The following is a 24,776-nucleotide window of genomic DNA, read 5'->3' on the forward strand; positions in this document are numbered from 1 at the left end:
CTTCTCCAAATGCAAACTCCAATACAAGGAGAAAAGATATACCTTTCATTCTTTTATCCCTACATAAAAGTTTACCAAACTTTTCTCATCCACCACAAGCCTACTGAGAAAGGGTGTCAAGGCAGGACCCGGCCAGGGAGCCACCTCCTCAGCCCAGGCTCCTATCGTCCTCCCACTGAGCGGCTTTTCATATAGTCCTTCTTTCTCATGTGGAGATATTGGAAAACTGAAAAATTTGAGAAAAATGTATTCCTAAAATGTTTATACCCTATTTTCTTATATAGGGTCTCTATCAGTACCTCCGTTCACCTTCAGTAATTTTGCTAATCCTTTGCATTCTTTTCTGGCTTGCTCCATGCTTTGGACTTCATACTATAGATGAGGGCCCTGGTTCATCAATATCTCTTTTCCTTCTATTCCTCAAAGCTATATAATTTGTTTAGTGAAGAACTAAGGATGAAATATCTCTAAATAGTTTTCACACACGTTGTTTGTAATTGTATCAAGCCAGAGAGAAGTTTTCTTGTTTTTTTGGTAAAGCTAAATGGCTAAATAAATCCTGATTTAATGGATAAAATTAATTTGCCTACTCCATAACAAGAGTCTACTTATACTGGAAGTTTAGCTTAAAGAGTCCTATTAAGTCTCCATGACTCAACATCCCTCTTTGAGGCACTAGGGTATGGTAGGGGATTAAGGGGAAATCATAACATTAAAATAAAATAACTTTGACACCCAGCAATACTATCCATTGTAAACTGATGCCAACCAGAAAGATACCAAGAAATAGCTGGGTGAAACAAATATAGTTGAAACATTTCTGGAATTAACAAATGAGGCCAGTTTCTGGATAGTGCTATCGAGAGAAAGGAATATGATCTTTGAGTAACTGGGAAGAAGGTGAGAGGTAAGGTTGAAAGATCCTCACCATTTGACCATATAATTAGACTTGCTTATTATATAGTAATGTTTTAGATTACATTCATAAAGGTTTGAAGTAGATATTAGGTAATCAGATATATGAATTCTTCAGTCATGTATATGTGTTTGAGAATAGTTGGTAATAAATAAAATTTATGTACATAAGTATTGTTTATACAAAAATGTATTATGTAAATTCTTAAAGAAAAGATGATGATCTTTGGTATTCACTCCCCAGTATCATCTCCCATAGTAAGTCCTTTAGAACACTAACATATTTTTATATAGGCAATTCTTACTATATTTTCATAGGTCTTTGAGCTTCATAATATTCACTTCAACATCTGTGGAACCCATAGTTTGTATGTGTGTTTGTGTGTATAATAAACTGTAACATTAACAATAAATGTACATGGTTTGCTAAACTATGCTTTGGAATATCCATTATCCATAGGGAGAAAAATGCTTTACCTTTCTAAATTAATTTTCTCTAAATTTTTCATTTCTAAAGCTAATGAATTCATTTAAATTATATCCTAAATATGCTTTACCCTACCTGCTCATAACTATACAATTCTGTGATGTAAGGACTTATTAATGCCATTTTTCTGTCTTCCTGACCATCTTGGCAACATCAATAATTCAACACAAAATGAGTGAACTGTAGTGATAGGCAACAACATAGATAAAAATTAATGTTATAATAATAAGTGAAAATAATTAAATCCCAAAACATTATATACAGCATAATAGCATTTTATAAAGTTAAAAACATCTAAAATATATACATATTGTATACATTATATGGATATACATGTATACATGCAAACATAAATGTAAAAATACATATGTGACAAAACTACATGAGAAGGAAAACAAAGAAATGACAAATATAAAAATCAGGTCTCAGTTCCTAGCCATATGGAAATTTTCATAGGACTGTTTGAGCACCCTCATGACACAGGGGCTGGCTTCCTACTCCATAACAAGAGTCTTGTTCACTTCATAACACTTGTTCACTTCATAACACTTCATAACAAGTGTTATGAAGAGTGAGTGATTGAAGAGAGTAAGGAGAAACAGTAATGGCTTTTCTGGCTTAGCAGAGAGAGTCACACACCACCTATTTTACCATGTTATCTTAGATGAAAGAGGCAAGACTATAAGATGGAGTAAACTCTATGGATAGATGTAGATTATTCTAAAGCTCTTCTTTAAGGAACTCAGTTTGCTGGTGTTTATTAATCATTAAAAAATAGCTATGTGAATAAAAGTAGGCCAAGCGTGGACCAATAATGAATATGCATCATGTAGCAAGGATTATGATTCAATTCTGTGCAGCTGAGGTAGAAAAAAAAGCCACAATCACTATATTAGTTTTCTATTGCTACCAAAAAAAAAAAATCCCTCAAAGCCTAGTGACTTAAAACAGTAAGCATGTATTATCTCTCAGGAATCTTTCATAGTGAGGACTTTAGGAGCCAATTAGTAGGGTAGTTCTGATTTGAGACTTTTCACGATGTTGGAATCAAGATGTCAGCAGGGTTGCAGTCATCTGAAGGCTTGACTGGGGCTGGAGGATCCACCACGTGGTTCACGTGGCTCACAAGTTGGTGTTGACCATTGGTCTCAGTTTCTAGCTATTTGGACATTTTCATAGGGCTGTTTGAGCACTCTCATGACATAGGGGCTGGCTTCCCCTGAGTGATTGATTGAAGAGAGTAAGGAGCAACAGTAATGGCTTTTCTGGCTTAGCAGTGAAAGTCACACACCACCCCCTTACCATGTTATATTGGTCACATGGACCAACCCTGATAGAATGTGGACAGAACTAACCAAGAGTGTGAAGACCAGGAAGCAGGGAACAGAGGGGGTCATCTTGGAAGCTGGGTACCACACAAACCAGTGCACCTTGCCTTCAACATTGAGCTTTTTTTTTTTTTTTTTGTACCAACTTCAACTCTTACAGATTGCTCCTTATTCTGAGCTTGGTGGCATTGGAAAATTTGTTCTCTCTAGAGTTCTTCTCCCTAGATCTAGTACAGAAAGAAATAACTTTCTACTTTTGATATAATAATAATACCAACTAGCTTCCTAATTTCAGTCTTTCCTTTTAATTTTATAATAAACAATATATTAACTTTCTTTGCATGTGCTTTTGATTTTGTTGAACTTTATTTTTTTTCTGATTCTAGAATTTCTCATTTTTAGCCTTCGAGGCCATCCTTCCTAAATGTCTTTGGAATTATTAACCATTTTGTTACTGTCATGGATTTTTTTCTCCCAAAAGCTTTAGATTTATTAATTTACCTAACACAGTTTTTCCTATTGTTCACTCTATAATATTTATCCAGGTGGTTTTTCATGCATTCTACAAGTATTTATCAAGAACCTATCATGCACCAAAGCAGTAGAGTCTCACTGTCAAGCAGAATTGGGAAGGTATGGGGTAAAAACATATGAGGAAAGGAGGAGGAGTGTTATAATGAAAGGTAAGGGCAAAGTATAAAGGAAGACATCAAATTAAATAATTGAAAGGATTCATAACTGATCTACAATCCTCTTCTACTTGAAAGAACTGCACTTCAACTGTGCAAAGTTAATAGTTGACTATTACCCTCAAAGAACAACTGAGAATCATACCAAAACTCCAAAGTCAGGCTTTGTGAAATTTTAGTACCTCTGGAACTTTTCACCCCTCTTTATGGGTGAGATACTTTAAAATGGTTTTCCACTGATGAGGGTACCTAGACATATGTAGGCTTGTGTTTAATAATAATAATAAATTATCTAGTACTTTATAGACAAACTGAAAATTAGCCCCTCGGATAATCCCTTTACCACTGTTGCTCCACTACTTGTCAAATGCATTTGGGTAAATAAACCACAAAAAGATCAATTGAGTGAAGAATGTGCAACATAATGTTTGCTGTCCCCCTGTGTCCTGTATCAGTTCCCAACCCTCATCTGAAAGAAAGGGATTTTCATTAGAGGGTTTCTTTTTTTCCTTATTAAAATTCATTTCATTAACAATAGAAAAAGGAAGAAAATTATTTAGAACAAGAAGCCATCATCACAACAAACTAGCACATGAAACAACTAAGGAAAATTTTGCAGCCTCAAAAGAGGAACAGTCATGAAGGAATAAGAATGTTCCAACCATATGTTTTCATGTAATAGTTTACAAATGTATCCAACCACATAAAACTAAAATTAGCCATTTTGACGGGAAAGATGACCCCTTTTCTTAACAGTGAAGATTTTAGCATATTTATTTTTCATATAAAAGGAGAGGTGATTAATAATGTTATAAGATGTTATAAAATATTTTTTCCTTGAATTTCTGTCTAGCTAAGATTTGTAGCTTAAGTCAAAAAAGTGCGATTCAAATTTTGCAACCTTTTGATATCAGATCAAGTGACACTAAAACAGATACAGAAATAATATATCATCTTATATTCTTTTGAAACTGCTTACAGTGTTTTCTAGGATTAAATACATAATCTCCAAAGAAGTGAATAACTAGTGAGACAATGAAAAGGGACTGGACTACATTCATTTTTCTTTTAAATTTATTTATGAGTTGAGCTTCCAAGTGGGGAGGCTGAACCAAATAAATCTTAGAATCCAGTGTTGTGAGAATTAGCTAGAAGGGTGTCCAGGAAAGACTAAACTCAATTAACTTGCTGTGGCTAAATATTTAAAACTTGAAGTGTACAGGCTTCCAGACCTGGTCTGATCTCAGCCAGACACTGACAATCAGGAAAAGTGCTCATTTTGTGGTACCTGAGTGACTGCCACTCTCCTAGTCACAACTGAAAAATATCAGCATGCTCTATTGCCCACAAACAAAATCCTTACACTACCATCTCCTGCCCCACACCACCAAAATTTCCCTTTTTCTACCCTGAGCTATTTGTTCATTCCTAGATTGCCAATATCAGTTAAGTGTTGATCATATTCTAGAACATCAAAGTAATTAACAATAAGGTGTGAAGGAGGCTTACAGGTTCACAAGGCAGATTTGCATTTTAAAAGAGGGGCTTGTTAAACACAAATGAACTCCTAATAGATGAAATGTGTGAGAGATTTTTCTCTCCAAGAGTTGGGGGGAAGATTTCTAGTGCTCTTTTTTAGCCCAGGGATACCAAGTACTTCCTGGCATTCCTTTCCCCCTCTGCAGTCTGTTGCTATTCACTCCTCTTTTTTATATTACCACCTTTGCAAGCGGAGTATATTTAAAATTGAGAATCATTAATTGGAGAGTGGCTTGATAGAAACTTGTACAAACCTAGAGATCTTGAAGCCTCAAATTAGGTACTGATCTCAAAGTAGTCAATTGAAACTGTCAAAAATGCCATACATTACAGGACTAGACCACCATTTTGCGTATTTATTTACCTGTTGAATTATTTGGATGAAGGATAAAGTCTAAGAACTTTTTCTACAGTTACTAAAAGCCCAAAAAAAATGTCTTTTAAGCAATGGGGAGAAAGTCAGAGACTTTTTAAAAAAATAAAATTGTTTGATTACATTCCTATAAATGAAAAACTAAAAGCACTTTCCATGTAATTTTAATGTCAAGTAAACTAAGTGAAGGAAGTCTGAGCACCCAGATCTTTTTCTGGGCCAAAGAATTTAGAATTTCAGAGATGAAAAAGGAGAATATCAACAAGAAGAAACAGTGTATCTGTAGGTAACCAGAAATCTCTTTTAAAAATGTGCCAAGTAAAGAGAAAATATTTGTGCTCCACTAACTAGCCTTTCTACTCCAGTTCCTCTTACTCCCAAATTTCCCTTTTCCTTTTGAGGAAGGATTAGCTATATCAGAAACTCATGAAACCACTAAAAACTTCTGAACAGAGTCATGTACTTTAAAGTCCAGTCTTTCGCTCTCTGGTTTTAGTGCACAAATTCCATAGTCTTTCCTCCTTAGATCTTTGTGAGCCATCCGTGTCCACACACAGGTGTCCCCCAGAAATGTGAGGCAGCGGTGTCAGAAGGAGACGGTAGTGAAAGAGCCCTGTTCCTGTATGTGAATCCTGAGCTTAACTGCTGTGGGTAATTTTTCGGCAGTCCATACAAGAGTCCTAGAAGTGGAAAAGGGAAAAGTTGTCTTTACTCTAAAAAGAAATAATAGCAACTATATTGAAATTATGTTAGCTTTTTGTGGTATATATAGCTCACTCACTTCTGGTTTTTAAAATGGACTTACAGGCAATTTAGAAGGGGCTAATAATAATGATGTTCATAGAGGTTATTTGAATTTGCCAACTGAGCAAATAGTTGAATTAGGACCTAAATCCAAGATTCAAAGAATTTGATTTCAGATCTTGTGCTTTTTTCATTACAACAAATGGTAAGGGCAAATAGCCCTTCTTGTTGTAAAGAGAGGGCTAAAAAGAACCAATACTACATAAAATTAGGAAACAATATACAGGAATATGATTTTGCAAAATCATTGTCATCTTAAAATAAACTTTTAGATGTCAAGATCTCTGTGATTGAAGAATTGGAATGAAAGTAGCTCTAGTTTATCCCTTTCTCTTTACAGAAGTTGACCATGTGACTATTTTAATTTGCCCTAAAGACAATGATTATCACTATAAGTGATGTTATAAATTACTGTTTGGAAGCTTATATGTGGGGTAACCCCATAATTTATCATCCAAACTGGGACACGTTTGAGACTGAAAGTGGCCACTATTTCTAATTGTGCCTGGACAGCTGGAACTGGAACCAGACCATCCTGATGGAACTGGGAGATACTGTTACCCAACTTGTAAGACAATTCTGAGTCCAAGAGTGATGTGTTGTGAATGAAAAAAGGCCAACAAGAAGCAAATCTGTACACCTGGCCTGTAACTTGCCTTGATTTCCAGTTGCCACAAAGTTTGTTCTTAAGCTTTCTAAGCACTGTTGAATGCTTCAGTCTCAGCTCTGCCCAAGAGATGATGGAGTGTCAGGGCATCTACTTAAGACAAAGTCAGAAGGAAAAATGCCACCTGCTGAGATTTAAAATCTAAATTTATTTTATGCCACTTCGTAGTTGGGGTATAAAGCTTTGACTGAACTTTGCCCATGTACAACCCAGACGCTTAGACCAAAAGACATGTTCTATGCAATATTCTCCACTAAACCTTAGTCACTTCCATAGGGGTCTACATGACAAGTATTAAACCAACATTTGAAATATTAAACTGCCAAAAAATAGGTTTTTACAGATCAAAGCTAAATTTGATATCATAAAAATGTATTTAATCTGACAATATCCTCATAACAGGCACAAAAATAAGTTTATTTTGATAAGAGATGCTATGTATGAGAATGTATTTCTATGTACCACCCATGTAACATGCTGTCTCCCTGTTTTGCCTATAAAATGCTGTGTTGAAAGGTACCCTCTAAGGGTGGTACACTTAACAGAGCAACACTACCAGAAAATGATAGACAGAGTTGGGCAACTATTGCTGACCATTGCTGAATTATTTGGAAATTCTTCAAATGAGAGTCCTTTTGTTCACCTAGCTTAAAGAGTATCCTAGCCAGTATAAAGTTCCAATTAATTTGATTTGGTTCCTAAAAAAATGTCATTTTTTTTCCTGCAATTTAAGCTTTTATTTAAGGTAGAAAGTTTCCCTTCTGGACAAGTTGCAGCCTGGAAGTAGTAAAATGTCTGGGGCTGTGAGCTGGGGGAAGCTAATGAAACTTTGTTGTGGAATAGCTCACAAAGGAATACAAGATGCATTACATAAGGCATCCCTTTGTTCGTGCAGCCTCTGAGAGAGTCCAGCAGTTTTAGCTCAAGCTGAAAGCTGCCACCAAGGTCCTCCCTCACTCCAGGCAGCTCTGAGTCTTTTTCCCCACCTCCTGCCGTGATTACTCTGGCTTCTGATTAAATCACACCTTATATTTAAGGTCACTAACCTAAAACGACCCAAAGCTACTTATTTCTCCTTCAACAGTTCCCCGTTTCTTGTAATATTTGGAAGGCTTGAAAATAGCTTCTGTCCCAACTTATGTAGTCTTTTCTCCAAAAGCAAATGCTATAATAGTTTCCTCACTCATGTGTTTAAACCTCAGGTGAAAGAGTTTGGAAGCTAATTAGCATGCTAAGGAGTCGAGCATTAGGATGAGTCACAGTCATGTTACCTAAGGGACAGAGAAAATGTCTTGTTGCTAGTGATATTTAACAAGTACTGGTTCCTCACTTAGCTTTAATAGAGCTGGAACTGCACTGCATTGCCTTTATATCTAATAGAAATCTTGCTTATATCATCCCTTCTTCAAAACATACAACCCTTTGGGGCTTATTCTAATGTTTTATTTCTTACTCAAAATACATTTCTACTAATTTTAGAAAACTTTTAAAAAATCTGCTTTTATTGTATTCATAACTGAACTAGGTCGTAACAAATTCTTGCTGTAGAATTTATTTTAGACTCATGTTTTCCTTTTTTGATATGTTTTAATCCTCTTTTCTTAATACAAATTTCTCCCTTGCTTTCAGAATGAGAATATCATTGCATATATTGGATGTCTGGTATATAAGATCAAGATATGAAGCAAATGAATATTTGTTAAACACCAAGAATGTGATCAGTGTTTGCCACCTAGTTCAGAAGAACAGTTTGGTAATTCAAATTGTGAAAGTTATTTCTTGGTTAGAAATATATTCAGTAGCAGAAATCCTGACTTGATTGGCTTAAATTAATAAGGGTTTGTTTTTCATATAACCAGAAGTTCAGAGATAGGGTGTTCCTGGTTTATGATAAAGTCAGGGCTAACATCTCTAGGATTGCCTTTTTTTCATATTTGTTGCTTTATCATCACAAAATAGCTGCTGCAACTCCAAGCATCATGTCCATGTTCAAAGAGGGAAGAGGCAGAGGGTCACCATTTACCTCTTCCTTTACTGTGGTGGGGGTGGGGAGGGAAGCTCCCTCAGAAACCAGCCTCTCAAGCAGATTGTCACATAGATCTTATTGACAAGAACTGGGTTCCCTTGCAAGAGAGGCAAAGAAATCAGGGAATTTGTCATGATTGGCTTAGAAATATCATCACTCATCATACAGGACTAAGCACATTGCCACTGTAAACACAATAGAGGGTCTATAGCTAGGAAGAATTGGGGAAATGGATATTGGGTAAGCAATAGTGTTTACTAGTCAAAAAAATAAAAAATAAAGGTAAGTTAATGTGGACTATATAAACTACAAAATGGAGAAAGTAGAACATAACCTGGACTTAAATCCAAAGAACAATGGTACAGTGCTCCAACTAAGGCAAGAGCAAAAGCTTGGAAGAAGGAATATGTATACTATATATGGAAAGTAGCCACCACATTGTGAATTCCTTAATTCTTTGAAAGTGGGAAGTAAGGCTTATTCCTATTTATTTTCCTAGTGTCTCATATACAGTAGATGCTTATTGAATCATAGTAAATGAATACATAATATTCCAACTCAGAAGCCCAGGCATGATTTGACAAACTATGGACATAATAGAAGAGGGACATTAAAAATTAGGACTCCTTTGGCAATACCAGCATAAAGGGAAACACCGATGTAGTCTGGCTACATTCCACAATATTTGTCGGAAAGTTCTAGAACCTGGGATGCCTAAGCAAGGTAGGACAAGAAATGGAGACAGAAATACCAAGTTAATAATTTGAACTTCATCTGTGGAAGCCCTATTATGTTTCTGGAATCAAGTTTTGGTAATACACAAACAATAGTGTCCTACAGGTCCTCCAGCAATTAGAAGCATCAATCCTTTTGTTATCACTTGCCCCTCTTTTCTTCAAGTTCTGTTCTCTGTGACCATTGGGGATTTCCAATGGTCACAAAGCTTTGGAAAAATGAAAAGTGGTTCATTGGAGATTCCTAGATCCTTATGTACTTTAATTGAAAATTTGCATGTATTCTGTTTCTGTTCTATGCAGTTTTTAGAAGATTATTAAAATAACCCTGGCTAAAGATTCTGATCAAGAATTTAAAATGTCTTGATTGAATTAAAATAAAGGAAAGGAAAACAATTAATACTGTTCACACACACACAAAAAAAAATGAAGTCTGTCAAAAGGATAATTTGACTAGCTTTTATTTGTTATGAGGCTGATTTAACCAGACAACTTAGCTAAGAGTCAAACAAACTTGTTTCTGCAAATACCACACAAGTAACTGCCACTAAAGGGAAATTGCCTTTTTCACTACAGGCCTCCTTATTTTTTATTTAACAAAGGATAAAGTGTTTGTCCTATTTTGTTTCCTGAACCTTAGAATTTAAATTTGGCTTACAGTCTACAATATGGCTCAGTAGTAGACTGAAATAACAAATGAAAGTAATTTCATTTTTGAATTGCGCCTCCACGAATCCCACATAATTTCAAGGACTTGACATTACTTTTTGTTCTTATGACCTTAATTTTACCTGAAAATATGCCAGTGGGCTGGGAGATAGGCACAGGATTAAAATGGGCAACTTCAGTAACTTGGTATTTCTAGCACACCTAAGGTCTACAGCCATTTAATGAAGTTTACTTGTTACTTTAGGTTTCAGCCTCCCTGGTTAGATTGGAATACTGCAGATTATTTGAGTTTAAGAGTGTTCATTATTATGACAAAAGAATGTCTACTTTGTTTTAATTGATTAAGTGGTATAATTTCAGTGGCAGATCTTTAACAACTGCTTTAAAAACATGTAATGTTAATATTTAACTTGGATAAATTGCTTAATTTATATGGGCATCAGTTTTATCATCTGCAAAATGAGGTAACTGGACTTAACATGATCTCTAGCTACTTTCAGCTCTAAAATGTATAATCTTATTTTTCAACTCCATTCAACAAATATTAGTAGAATACTTACATAATGCAAACCAAAGAAGTAGGACCTGGCTGGATACAGAAATTAATAGCATGATCTTTTCATGAAGGTACCTTATAATTTATTGCCTTCAAGACTGAGATGTCTATTTCCCAACACATCCTATCTTCTTATGTTTGGGATGTCATTTATGAATGAGGGTATATGATTTATTCCCAAAAGGGTGAAAAATTCATTCATTTGTTAATGCTTCATGTAGCTGGATTTGGAGAACCAAAACAAGGGTCTGAACTACGATTTTAATAATATTGTGCATTTGTAGCCCACCTTCATTGCAGAGAATTTAGACTATTCCAGAACCATTATCTCATTCATCCTTAAATAAGCCTAATGCGTGTATACAAAGATAAATATAGATATTCCCATCTTAGTGATTAGAAAACTGGGCCCTAAATTTCCTGGTGTTATATAATGAGCCAGTGAGTGAAAACAGATGAAATCTAGGAACTCTCACTAGGACTGCACAGCCAGTTTCCTTTGTGGTTGACAGTTCCTTTTAGCAAGATGTGCAGGGCCTGATTGCTGACGCATCTTCCATATCTGATCCTCTCTTCTTCCCTATCCAAACAGCCACTTAGCCATTGATGACTTCAGATGTATAAACAGGAAAAAAAAAAGTGTAGGGGAAAATAGAATGTGTGTAGCAACAGATGTGATGTGCAAACTGTGATACAATGATACAATGTTTCAGTGTTTGGTTTGCATTAAAATTAGAAGTGAAAAAAAGGTTAGGACTCCTCCATCAATCTAATTCATAAACATTCGCTATAGGCCTAGCTCTAAAGAAAACCACACTTTTGCTAGGTGAGAATATCATTCTAAACATGCCACCCTGGAAACTGAATTTTCCTAGCCTGCTTTTGAGAAGAGTCAGGAACATAAGAAATGTACTTCTTTTTAGAAATCTTGTAAGCAGCTCCTTGGAGACAGGTGATTATATTTTTTTCTTTACCTAAATCTTACTAGGTAGTAAAAAAGTCATATCCATGTTTCATCTCATGGTTTCCTTAGTGAAAAAATTTGCATCTGAGGCCTAGGAAAATGTTTGGCCTACACAATTGAATGTTTAAACAGGTTCACACTGCACTGGCCTGGCTGAGGAAAGGTAGTGGCCTCCTTCTGTAAACCCCTATGTAAAGAGAATGATTCTTGTGCCAGCTTCATAAGAGCTTGTGAAGAAAAGTGCAGGTGATTCTTAGTCTTATTACCTGGTTACCAACCCACTTGCCTCCCTTCCATTCTGTGTTCTCGTGAAGAAATTGATTTAATAGATTCAAGATATTATTAAATACATTCTGCATTAATATTATATGTCCTCTTTGAATCCAAGTGGCAATACAATAGAATTTCATTTTATAAATAACACCTTTCAAGCTAACACCACAGGGCACAGCACAAAAGAATCAAAATAGAACACAAATGCTGTAATCAAATGCAGACCCCAGGAAGGCTGATTAAAAAGGCATGTTGCTGGTAAGAGCAGTCGACAGGGTAAGTATAGTGGGTCAGAGCAGAAAAGCCAGCTGAACAGAAGGGCAAACTAAAATGAAATGGAATGGACTTGCCTGCCTGATTCACAGGGGCTTAGGGCTCTCCTTTGTCATCATCTCCTTTGGAGCTCAGGAATTGCAGAGGAGAGGTGCATGTCTGTTTGTTGGAGAGGTGGGAATCAAATATATGTAGGGTCATTAAGTTTGTCCTCAGTCCTCACACAACACAAACAGAAGAAAATCCTAAAGACAATCTCCTGCAGCTGGCGGAGATGTCGACAAGCCCAACAAGGCTTGCTTTGCTTGATAATACCTCTGGTTTTCAGAAAGCACAACTGTGAGGAAGCAAGTTCCCTTCTGTAACAGTGGGAACAGACAGTACTGCTTCTGAGCAGCCTACGTAAAATGGATGAAGGCTGAGGTGGGGACCGTGTGCTCTTAGCCTCAAGACAGTCCTCCTTCCATAGGACCCTCTGCTCTCCAGGTGCTTTCTGTGTCCCTCAGCCTTTCACCACCACCACCACTGCTAATGTTGAGGGTTTGTGTTTTTAAATCTGCCTCTTATAGAGAAAAGGGTTGTCCTCTTCTTAAAAGATTTAAGGAAGTAGGTGCAAATAGGGGAGGTGTTTTGGCAGAAACCTCCCCATGTATATGTAAAACCAGTTCTGACAGTGATAGGTGTGTGTACCTTGAAGAATGCACCAAATTGTCACTTACTGATGCTTCTCTGCTTAATATTGAGGCTAGAACAATATAGGATGGGAACCATAGGACCTACTAAATTTATGATTGATTTTTCTGAAAAATAGCAACCTATACTTAACAGCCTCCCAAAAAATAAGTCATGGAGCAGCAAATATGAGTTCTAGAGTCAATGAAAGGAGAGAAAAAGGAAAAATTAAAATCGAGGTGATTTTTACCTCTCTTGAGGCTGTGGGTTGTTTATAATTACTCTCCTGATTATCCACGTACTTGAAATTCTGGGCTGGATCACTGATGTGTAAATTCAGGTCAATAATGTAATATGCTGCTCATCTTTTTCTTAATCTGTAAATATAAACAATTAAAACATGAGGGCAGTGCTTGGAAAAAAAGATATATGATGCAAATACTAATATTACTACTTTTATTTAATAGAATCTTATTTTCCTTAATTCTATCATTATTTATTTAGCAATACAGGCTTAATTTATTAGTAAAGGTCAACATTAGTATAATAAATTAAAAACACCGGATTATAATCTCCTAAGTAGTTATTTCATAAAATATGTGCTCAAATAATGATCAGTGTATTGTCTCTCACATCCAAAAATTTACCCTCTTGCCTTCTCTACAAAAATATATCTGAGTGCTTTAAATATTTTTCCATTCCCCACTGGGATGAGGGCACTTTGTCAGTAGAGGTTTTGCGGAGACATTACAGGAGGGAGTTTCCCATCATGGCCCCGGGTACTCCTTTGGCAGACTTCTGCAGTGGGCATGGTTTTGGCAAGGCCTGTTTCCTACAGCACACACAGTTGCCTTGGTGCCCAGCAGCTGAAGCACCAGTAGCTTCTCCAGTGCCCAGCACACATGCACGCATATGCCCATGAATGTGTTCCTGCACACACAGGCATGTGTGTGCATGTACACACACACACACACACACACACACACACACATGCATTGGGTGGTTTATTTAATTGAATGCTTTAGACAAGAAGCATGAACAGCTTCTTGCAGATTTCCAGCAAGTTCTGCTGACACAGCTCCCCACAATTTCTCTGTGCCCCTGGTGCAACAAAGTGTGAGTCCCAGCCCAGTGGTGGAGGGGACTTCCTTGGGTACTGTCTCAGCTCTAAAGTGATGGTTGCTCCTTACACTTGCTATTCTTATGTAATATAATTTAGAGTTCTCTTCTTACTAGCTATTCCCTCATTACTCCAATCCCCTGTTACAGTTAATAATTCCTTTTATTAAATTTTTCCTGTTCAAATTGCTGTGTGCTTTCTCTCTCCTAATGGACCCTGACTGATACATACCCAAAGAATATTAGAATAATCTATATTCTTTGAGAGTAGGGGAAAGTAAATATGATAAGCCATCTCTTTATGGAATGGATTAGCATTTGGTTCAAAGTACCTTGTCTAGGCCTGACGATTAGATGAACAAAACCTTTTGAGAATCTGATGCTGGATTGAAAAGTGACATAATAGGATGATGCTATATGCTATTTTTAACTTTACATATCATTTTAAGGACCAATTTTAAAATATTTTACTTGACTTCACTGGGAGTTTTTGGGATATAAACTATAATTACGCAAACAAAAGCCTGGACCCAAAAGTAATTTGTTGACCCTGAAAAGATGTTGCAAAGCGATAACACTATAATGTGGATTTGCGGCTTATGACAACTAGGGTAACAATGACACCCATCATCTATTAAGAACTCAGAAAGTCTCTAGCACTTTCCATTAATGTACTGAATAATCATGGCAGTAGAGATGGATGCGATTACCCCGGTTGTACCAATGGGAAAACAGGCTCAGCAAGGTTAAGTTACTTATATGTATAGTATATATGTATAGTTCCAATATGTATAGTAAGTTTCAGAGCCAGAATTTGAACCTAGATCTGCCTGTGAGAATGGTTCTTAACTAGGGCATCATGCTTCCAGAACACTACCACTGAAGCAAACAGCAAGTTACCTGGGAGAACAAACACTGAATACTTGTTTTTGGTGTTTTCATCAAAGATCCAGAAAAAGAAACCCCGAAGTACCCCTAGAATGTATACCACACCGTGAGATATTTTTGAGACAAACAAGCTATCGCTTTCACCTAGCAAGATATGGACACACTGGGTGAACACTGGTGATCAAAATCTCCAGAACCAAAGTGTTAACACTGTATCAGAAACCCAGCAGCCTTTATTCAGAGCTGGATTGAAAGCAAATGAAATATTAACAGCAGTTCTAGCAGCACAAAATGAAATATGAGCTCCTGTATCAGAAATTATTAGTAACCTGTTAAAAGAAATGCTGAAAAATGGCAGTTACCAAATTAAAACTGGGAAACAGAGCCCAAATGGGAAATTTCTAAAAGTTTGGAGGAAAATAAATGACAGATTGTCCTCTTGGCTCTTATTACTATGCCATCCTAAATCCTACTTGGCAATACAGGGTGGAGGTGAAATGAGAACTCATCACTGCCAGTGCTGATCCTCCAGTTTGCAGCCCTGCATGTCTGTGATGGTGTCTGGGACTGATTGGAAAAGTCATTGAAATTTGGTAGCATTTAGCTTTATCTGCACTGAAGAGTATGGAGACTCTTATTATGAAAGGCTTCCTTTCATTTGTGAATTGGCCCCTTTGCTCCACTTTTGGATGGCTGGCTTCCTCCATGCCGAGCTGCACTAAGCATTCTACATGGGAAAGCTATTCTCCTTAAATGCTTTCAAATTTAAAGCATCTAGCTGGATATGTTCATGTTTATGACTCAAAATATCTAGCATCCAAAAAAAAGAGAGAGAGAGAGGTTACAAATACCAAAAACCAGATAGTGAATGAAGGAGCTGTTTTTCCATCAGTAACTGAGAGCAGAGATACGACTCTAAGCAGAATTGTTGAGCAGTGGATGCCAGAGAGAAAAAGGAAATGAGCTACAGAACCGTAGAACCTTAGTGTTGGCAGAAGCGATGGAGTGCAGGCGGTCCTACCCTATCATTTTCCAATGAAGAGCCTGAGACGTGGAGAGTTAAGAGGCTTGACTTGCCCTAGACACAGAGTTGTTTACTGACAGTCACGCCAAAAACATTTCCCAACTCCCAGTCTGGAACTCTGTAGTTCAACATTCTATTGCCATCCTCTACTGAAAGTTAACACTAACCCAGCCTGGAATGTAGAAGAATTCAGCATCTGTGGGGAGCAAGGAAAATGATGACTTTTGAGGTGGAAATCCATCTGGGGAAAGGAGAGGAGAAATCGATGATTTTACTTCGTCATAACCTGTTGGCCAAGCTTGCACAAGACATTTTGTGCCAGTTTACCCCCCTGTGCCTTCCCTCAAAAAATAATAAAATGATTTGGTTGTCATCCCACAGGGTTTGTATTTGTGTGCTCAGAGGTGATCTGCTTTGGTAATTTTCCCATGTACAGGTTATCTCCAGGTATAGATTGCTTTGTGGGTGACATTACTGTTGATCTCTGTTATTTGCACAAGCCTGGTGTCCTTTAACAGTGAAATGTGCTCCAGAGTCTTCATGGGGAGAATCTTCTCCAGGGGACACACCTAACTGAGGATCAGATGTAGGTTTAAAATGTAAGAATTATCTTCTGTTAACCCCTGCTCTTCTTTGAACCTCACGGAGAACTCAACAGTTAGGTGAAATGATTTTCTTTGTTTGGAAACACAGTGCCATGTACAGTAAACTAGTAGCAAAGAAGATACAGTATAAATGTCTCAACAGGATTCCCATAGGATTCCCAGTGAGATAGAAGTACTGGTCTTTTCGACCAAATGTTTTTCAGAATAGAGCAACCAGAAATGAGAGAATCAGACAGTGTGATGAAAACTACAGATGGAATGCTTTGCATGAAAAGTGATTATGTACAAGAGAGGGCTCAGGAGCAGGTAGGCGTTGGAAAGGAGGGGGTAATGGAAATATGAGAAGATAATGCTTGACCAGGCTTAGTAAAATATTCCCTGCCACAACCACTGTTCCATGAAGAAACTGAGCCAAGAGGCCTGAATGAACTAACCTTAAGTTCAGAGTTGCCATTATTGTGGCAGGCATCAGGGACAACGCACCCGGATTTGTGTCACACAGTACTCACTGCTGGGTGTCAGCATTCATCAGCCAGATGGTCAGACTCACAATTAATCAATTAGGCTGGGAAGATCAACTGGACTGTTTTCCCCTTTGGTTAAAAAAAAAAAAAACCCTTCATGCGGTCAAGGCCAATGGCACTTTTATCCTGTTGCTTTTGGAGTAGCTTCTAAAAATCCTTCTTTTCTTTTTTAGGTCTCTAGTTACTGAACACTGTTAAGCATCAAGCTGCTTTGCCAACCCAGATACCCCAAATCTAGATTTTAACATAACTGATTTTCAAACTCTTCTGTGTTCAAGTGTAAAGTTTAACACACCTAGACAGAAATGAGCTTTTTAAAGCAGCATTCTCTGAGGAGTGTTACCCCACTGATTTTCTTAGTTTACGTATTGGTTCCACTCAGTTCAATGGAACAACACTGGGTGTTTATGAAGATGATATGATAATTAAATAAAAATAATAGCAATTTATTGAGTGTTGACCATATGACATCCTGTTGTGATAAGGGAGGACTGACAAATATTGATTCAGTCCTTATAATAATTCAATGAAAGTGACAAGATTCCATTTCAAAGAGAAGGAAACTGAGGCTAGAGAGCTAATTTGGTAAAGATGCGTTGAGATGATTTGATACTCTCTGGAATGAAAACTAAATAAAATGTACTCCACATTTTTTTTAGACATCTTAAAGGGACAACACCAAGGGACAACAATTAGGAATATATGGTGGGTCCTTACTCTTCTTCTTCAAATAACTTTAATCTTTTACTAGTGTTTTCCAACTCTGCTGATCTTACTCTCTTTCCATGTTGTTGTGGCTGCATACCATCTCGCTTGAGACCATTTTCTTCCTTATTTTGAGACCATCGTTATTACTTACTGATAATTCTCTGTGTCCACCTCAGTTTCCTCATCCAGATATGATTCCTCTAAGTCTGTTCGAGTTACTGAGACTATTTTTCAACCCATTGGCTCATAGAGTGGTTTGCCTCTTGCAAAACAAAGTGTCTGTTACTCATTTATTTTTTAGTTTGAACCTGTTTTTTCACTCAGATTGTCTTATCTTCCCTCTCCTCTTGCTGTCTTACAGTACTACTGCACAGGGAGAGGTGTTTGAAAGTCCTGTTGGTGGGAAGCCCCCATTCCTGTCTAAGCTGTACGCTGGCCCCTTTGAGTAGAAATAGGGACACAAGGTTGTTTTTCCTTTGTGTGTCATCATTGAACTTGTGCCTCTTTTCTCTCAGCTCTTCTCTACCCCACCCAAGCTCTATTTAAGGAGTGCTTCTCTTTAACTATTTTGTCACCAGAATTTTGCAGGCTATGCAAGGACACTATTGACTCCAACATGTGTGTCTTTGAGATGTTAGGCTTTTACTTATAATTACATTGTTTTATGGCATGCAAGGCTCTTTCTTGCTACTTAACTGCAGCGCTTTGCTTCATTTGTTCATTTTGCTACTTACCAAATTGGGAAAGCAATACCAGATATGCCTGAAGAGTACATAGGTTGCCACAGTTTACTAGATCAAGTTCTGGAGCACATGGAAGGAAAGGTATTCCAGAAATCTTCATATCTTTTCTTCTCCAGGACTCTACCCATGTGCTCTTTTTCTGCTGTGTACTCTTAATTTGCTCTTGCTATGTTTGGTAGACAGCCGTTCTGAGTTTCTCCCTTGCTGCTCCTTTTTCTACAGACCTGCAGTCTTCACCCGAGAGCTGATGAGGCTCTTTCATTTTGACCTGCAGTGTCTCTGTGAACTGCATCGCCTAGCCGTGCCATCTAGACTGCCTTTCTGCTTCATTTTGCTCCCGACCTACCCCCCCCACCCCACCACCACCACTGCTATTCCAGGCCTGGCCTCTCATGACCAGAGACTGCTGACTCACCCTGGCCTGTGCCAAGCTGTGCAGTCGCTTAGCGATGTGGACAGGAGTCGAAGACTAGAATGAGATCACTGAACTCATTTCACTTGTTGCTTACGGTACAGTCCAGCATGAGCTGGAAATGTAGGAACCTCAGCCTCCCGAGCAGAAAGAGTAAGTAGATTAAACACACTGCATCACCAAGTCCTCCACAAGCAGTAGTTGGGGGCCGGGGGGGGCACGGGTTCTCACGGCCGTGGCGAGGGCATTCCGGTTCATCAGGAGCTTCCTTTGTCCTCCCTTCTTCCTCTCCCCCACAGCCAGCCCTCCCCTTCCCTGAACTTCCCTTCTGAAAATGTCCGGATGGCACAGCAATGATCTGGGCAGAAATGAAATTTTGCTAATAAGCAGCCTCTGCAAGAAATCCTGGAACAGTGACACTGTTGAAACTGCTTAGTTTGGTTTGTCTGCTGGGAACTCACATGAACTTCCCAACAGAATTCAAGGGGATGAAAACAATCTTTTTTTTTTGTTCTCCTTTTCTTTTTGATTCTCTTTTTCTTTCTGTTTGGAGGGAGGTAGTTTCAGGAGACATGGCTGCATTCTGGTGTGGGGTAAAGTTTTCCGTCGGGAGACAATAATGTACATTCCTCTGGCAGGACGGGATGGGTTTTTTTTGTTTCTCTTGCTGTTGTTTATTTATAAGACATTTCCTCTCAGTTAGTGGAAGTTAGATCGTAAGAAGCTCCAGTGATTTTCCTTCCACCTCCCCTCCCTAATTTCTGTGCTTCAGCGCTCTGGAACACTGTGAGCTGGACAAACTAATCAGAGCAGGGAGCCTAGCAGCCAGGCCTGGACACTCTCAAGAGACTGTGCTGATTCTCAGTCGACACTCCTTGGATCAGGAACCACAGTCCTGGTGAGTGGTGAGGTTCCAGAATTTCATGTGCCAAGGATTCTATTCTTGGTGTCTCTGAGGCAGTCAGGAAACAAAGGGTGTTTTTACAAAGGAAAAAAAAAAATTTTTTTTAAAGACCCAACAATCCAACAGAGTGATGAAGATTTTAGTGTGCACAGCTGAGAGCACTCTATGGACAATGGCAGAGCCTTGAGTCTGTTCTCAGGAGGATCCTGCAGGCATAGGTTTCACGCTGCCACCGAAGGATGTCAGCCTTGACATGCCTAGCAAACATGCTTTTGGGAGGAGGAAGATAGGTGAGTGAGTGAGGGCGGGAGGTAGTGTTGGTGTGGTAGGAGGGGGAAGTGAAAGTGAGATTCATCGTTCATTTGGAGTTTCTTTCTAGCAACTTCATGCATCTCTATTCTGAGAATTTACGTTATGCTCAGAATACTTACGTACTCAGCTAAGCAAGAAAGAAAAGAATATTGTCACTACTGCTCTTCTAGAGATCCCTTTGCTAAAAATTGGTGGCTTTGAAATGTTAGGGAACCTCTGCCACCCAACCTTTGGAAAATATTATTTGTCACACCCTCTTCTTTATTCTTCTGCATTCATGATATCAAATAGAAGAATGCAAGAGAATCCTTACTTGGTTTCAGGGAAATTTATCAGCTGACATAGGAAAACTATATGACTGTCCTCACAGTATTAAACTCAAATATAGTATTGTCCCTAGTATAAGAGACTCTGATTAAGTGTACTCTGGGAAGTTGTCGAGGGAATGGACTGGAGGTGTTGCATCCTGTCTGATATGAGACTAGAAGAGGACTCAAAAGACCAACTTTCAGAGCCAGTATGTGCCTTTCAGTTCCTTGTGAATAGCGCATACTCCCTGAAAGCAGAATTTCAGTTGAAATGTATATTTCTCCTTTACCATCAGGTCCCCACTTAGCTACTCTCCCAGAGGTATTTGATCATACCGTGTTTTCTCATCTTCTTTCAAATTTCAAGAATCTGGCATGTTCCAAAATATTAAGAGTGGAAAAAACAAAAACCAAAAAGCATGGTGGCCATAAAAGCATTTGACTGTGTGGCAGCATCTGAAGTGAATTGCTCTTTGGAGAGAGGAAGGGGTCTTTGATGTCCCCAATATGGTTCTCATAGGCTACAACTTACAAGAACCACAACCCAGCCTAAGGGGCACTAACTTGATGTTCTTGAATATTTGGAAAAAGATGCTATTTTATTGTTTCAGTTGTCCTTGTTATTAACACATTGCCAGAAGGTGCCTCCTAAAAGTTGAAAATGCTTTAGCAATAGTTGATTTTACATTTAACCAGATGTGCGTTGTGTGTGCCTGTTGTGTGTGCTCTTGTCCAAGTTGGTGCCGTCATCCAACAGATTACATTGGTGCTTAGCTTTGGAATTTTGTTTGCTACTCTTGGCAGTTCTTGCCCGTAGTACTCCTACATGCTCATCTATCCCACATTCCCTACTGAGACTGATCCCTGTTACAACCTTATCCGGGTCTGTCAGTGCCCTCTAGAATGGAGTCAGCTTCCTGTCACAATTTCTATAGTTTGTGAGGCACATCAAATTCCTCAGCTGTCACTGTGACAGGAAGCAGTCTCAGAGTTTTAGTAGGGCCAGTATGATAAAAGCTTAATGGTACATTATGGTAAAGTTTGCCTATTTCAGTTAGGCATATTAGTTGTGACCATACTATTTGTATATATAACGTTTCTTGGAAACTTTCTGTTAGTTCTTTTGTTTTCTAAATAAGTCAAATGGGAAAATGGTGTTAAAATTTTCAAAACAGGGCATAAAAAATGTAACTGGCTTTTTGCCCATTTCCACCAAGGCCTATGTAGAAGATTTTGTCTCCCTCAGTTAAATCTCAATTCCAAGAGAATTGTCTCTTATTCTCTGGTAGCAATGTCTATTAGGACTACATTGAAGGTGATCTGGGTCTCTAACAATTTGAAAACATTTTAATATTAAAATTTTCTAACATCTGTGTCTAAAATTTTTTAAACATCTTTAAGCAGAGACTAGGTAAAGAAAAATATCTAAGAGTATATCCCAAGAGATGGCATTTTAAAAATGTAACCTGTCAGAGAAATTTTCCTTATTGTTGCCAAGATCTGGAATTCCACGTGGCCATAGAAGAATTCCATGCCTAAGATGGAGTGTATATGTCAGACTCTGACCAATACACCTCTGCTGAAGAGGCAAGACAATGGTGTTTCTTTCTTTCTATTTAAGTGGCTGTATTAATATTGCCTGATTTTTTTTCAATGCCTGTATTATAAACATGCATAGTGCACTATCAATGCTATCAATTTTCCAGTGCTCAAATCAGAACTTTTCATTTTATTTCACAGGATGTATGTTGTATAATGTATATTTTCTTGCTGCACATTTTAGCTGTAAGCACTTCCTTTTTGGTATTTTTACTTAATTAGGTAGTGACAATTAGACACAAGTGACATTTCTAAACAACAGAATTATGATTGCACCAATAAGATATTATACTTTCTTGTGTGTATGGAAATGCCTTTTGATGTTTATGTCATTCCTTTAGAAAGGTACATATTTTTAAAAGTTGACCATGAATGAAGAGTAGTTGACGTTTTGTCAAACTACCAGCACAAATTTTATACAAATATTTATGAACAGTATCTGCAGAAGGTAAGATTTAGTTAACTGATAATATTGGTAATTACCCTTCATCAAATATACATGTTAGATTATAAACCTAAATTCTACTATGCACAACTTTAAAATATTAATTGCTATATATAGAAAACAGTTACAGTTAAGTAGAGAGAAATTAAATTGCTATGAAGTATCTTAAAATTGAGAATATGTTTAATGAATTACTTTATTTTGTAAGAATGAATTTATATACAAATGACCCAGTTTATTCTAGTTTCTCAGCTAGTTGGTTGTACATTAAATACTTTGATGCTGTATTTACATATCAGCATCAGCAACTACAATTTTTCAGATGCCTTTTCAAAATACCCAGCCAAGTCATATCCTTGCCAAGTCAAACTTTTTTCTCTGAAGCTTTCCATGATAACCCAAATTAAAAGTTAATGTACCCTTCTGAGACTGATAGCATTTTAAAAATCTATAGCTTTCATTTGACATCATATGCTGCTTTGAACTGAGGTTTTTGCATATGAACCTTCAAGTGGTTAGAAGTAGGTACTGCGTTCCATGTTTATCTCCCTCCTGACCAACGTCAGGTTGCCTCTGTCTAAGCACAGGATCAATGGATATAGGTGATGAACAAGTGACTGAACGATTATCTGTATGTCTGTGCATTGGCAGTGAACACATCTGGTGTATCGTAATGGAAGAAATATGTCCAGGAAACAAATCAATAGGTTCTTGTATATTTTAACCCCTTAAACTCCCGTATTAGATCTTCCAGCAAGCTGACAGCATACTGCCTTCTCTAATCCCCACAACGCCTGGGTGATTTCTAATGAGACATGGAACCTTGAACTCGCAGCAGTTCCATGCGTTTTCCAGGACTTGTGAGGGTGGCTGAACACCCAGCTTGGCCTGCTAATATAGCCTGGACATACCAGACTCACCTATAATGTGTCAAATTGACCAAAGACCCCTCCAGCTTGTCAGTACTCACAGTCAGTCAGTGATGGTTCGTTTCCTGAAATCCAACATCTAAGGAGCTCAGGCTGTCAGATGAGGAAAGGCCTGAAGACTGAAGCATTTAGCCCTGCTAACTAGATAAGGGAGGGGTGGGGCAGACAGCACAATAAAGAGGGACAAGGGGACAGGCAGCCAAGTCTTTTGGACTGTCTTCACAAGCACTAATTAAATGCCCTGATGTAGGCAAATACTAGCTGGAAATGCCCAAGTGCAGTTGTCTCTCTCGGATGAGCAGGGACATTGGTGGGCCCACTTGGTGCTGCCTCAGTCTCTGAACACAGGCCAAGAGGGGCCCATTCCAGCACCTTAAATGGTGCCCTGTGCACACGAATCACATTAATGGAGGAACTCACTTACTACACACCGACCCTAACAACCAATAATTAAAAGAAACCAAAATATTGTGTAAAATGTGCTTTAATTGCATCTATTATCAATGTTCAACAACTCCTCAATCCCCACACTACATCCAGTTCTGTGCCCTAGGCCGAATGCTTTTCTAGAGTTTCTGATATATATAAATGAAACGTAATAGTTTCACTTTCCTCTCTTGTTATTTTTCCTGCTTACCCCTCCAGTAAACTGAATTCCTAGATATAAGCTGCCAAAGGGAGAAAGAGAAGTGATTCACATAATGGGTAATTAACCCTTAAACAATGGAAAGTTAACTCTCCACAGACGTGCCAAACCTGAAGGTTTTGTTGTGGCATTTGTCCTCCGTCAGGTGTTAACACACAGAGGACATCTCCATTAACACAAACTTGGCACCAAACAACCTGTTCATCCTCAAGCTAGAAATGCCACACTCACCTTTCTGGCAGGATTTGTAGCATGATGTCCTCTTGGGTAGTCATGTACAAACCACTCTGAGGGGCAAAATTGTATGAGTGCCTAATCCACTTCTGAAAGTGAAAGAAAAGGATATGCTGCATGAAAAGCACCTAAGAAGGGAAGGCACAAACTGTAATAAAAAGTATTAGCATCTTGCACCTCCCGTTAATTGCCTTCCTAGTCAAGAGGAACCAAAATAGTATAATAAATGTCACAGCTACATCACAAACAAGAGTGCAAAGAATTGTCTCTACCTCTTAATAGTGAATTGGAAAGAGTAACAAACCTTAACCTACCCATGCAGTTTTGATTTAGGCTCCTGAGCTTTCTGGTGCTTATCTACTTCATTTGTCTATATATAATAGTATCTATTTGACTGACTGACCAGC

General features: G+C 38.0%; 1 protein-coding gene across 28 annotated transcripts in view; it reads left to right on the plus strand.

Annotated features, from left to right (window-relative positions):
• The window catches only part of ZBTB20 (zinc finger and BTB domain containing 20), an 832,086-nt gene that overhangs the window by 488,166 nt on the left and 319,144 nt on the right, over positions 1–24,776 (plus strand). For 2 of the 28 annotated variants that reach the window (XM_073231626.1, XM_073231623.1), the window contains 2 exons: positions 8,432–19,145; positions 19,765–19,890. The exons of 25 other annotated variants lie outside the window; for them this stretch is intronic. The gene's annotated coding sequence lies outside the window, so the exon portion shown is untranslated. One more of the 28 variants, XM_073231637.1, reaches the window with a different exon arrangement.

This window comes from Manis javanica, chromosome 3 (assembly GCF_040802235.1).
Source record: "Manis javanica isolate MJ-LG chromosome 3, MJ_LKY, whole genome shotgun sequence".
NCBI lineage: Eukaryota > Metazoa > Chordata > Mammalia > Pholidota > Manidae > Manis > Manis javanica.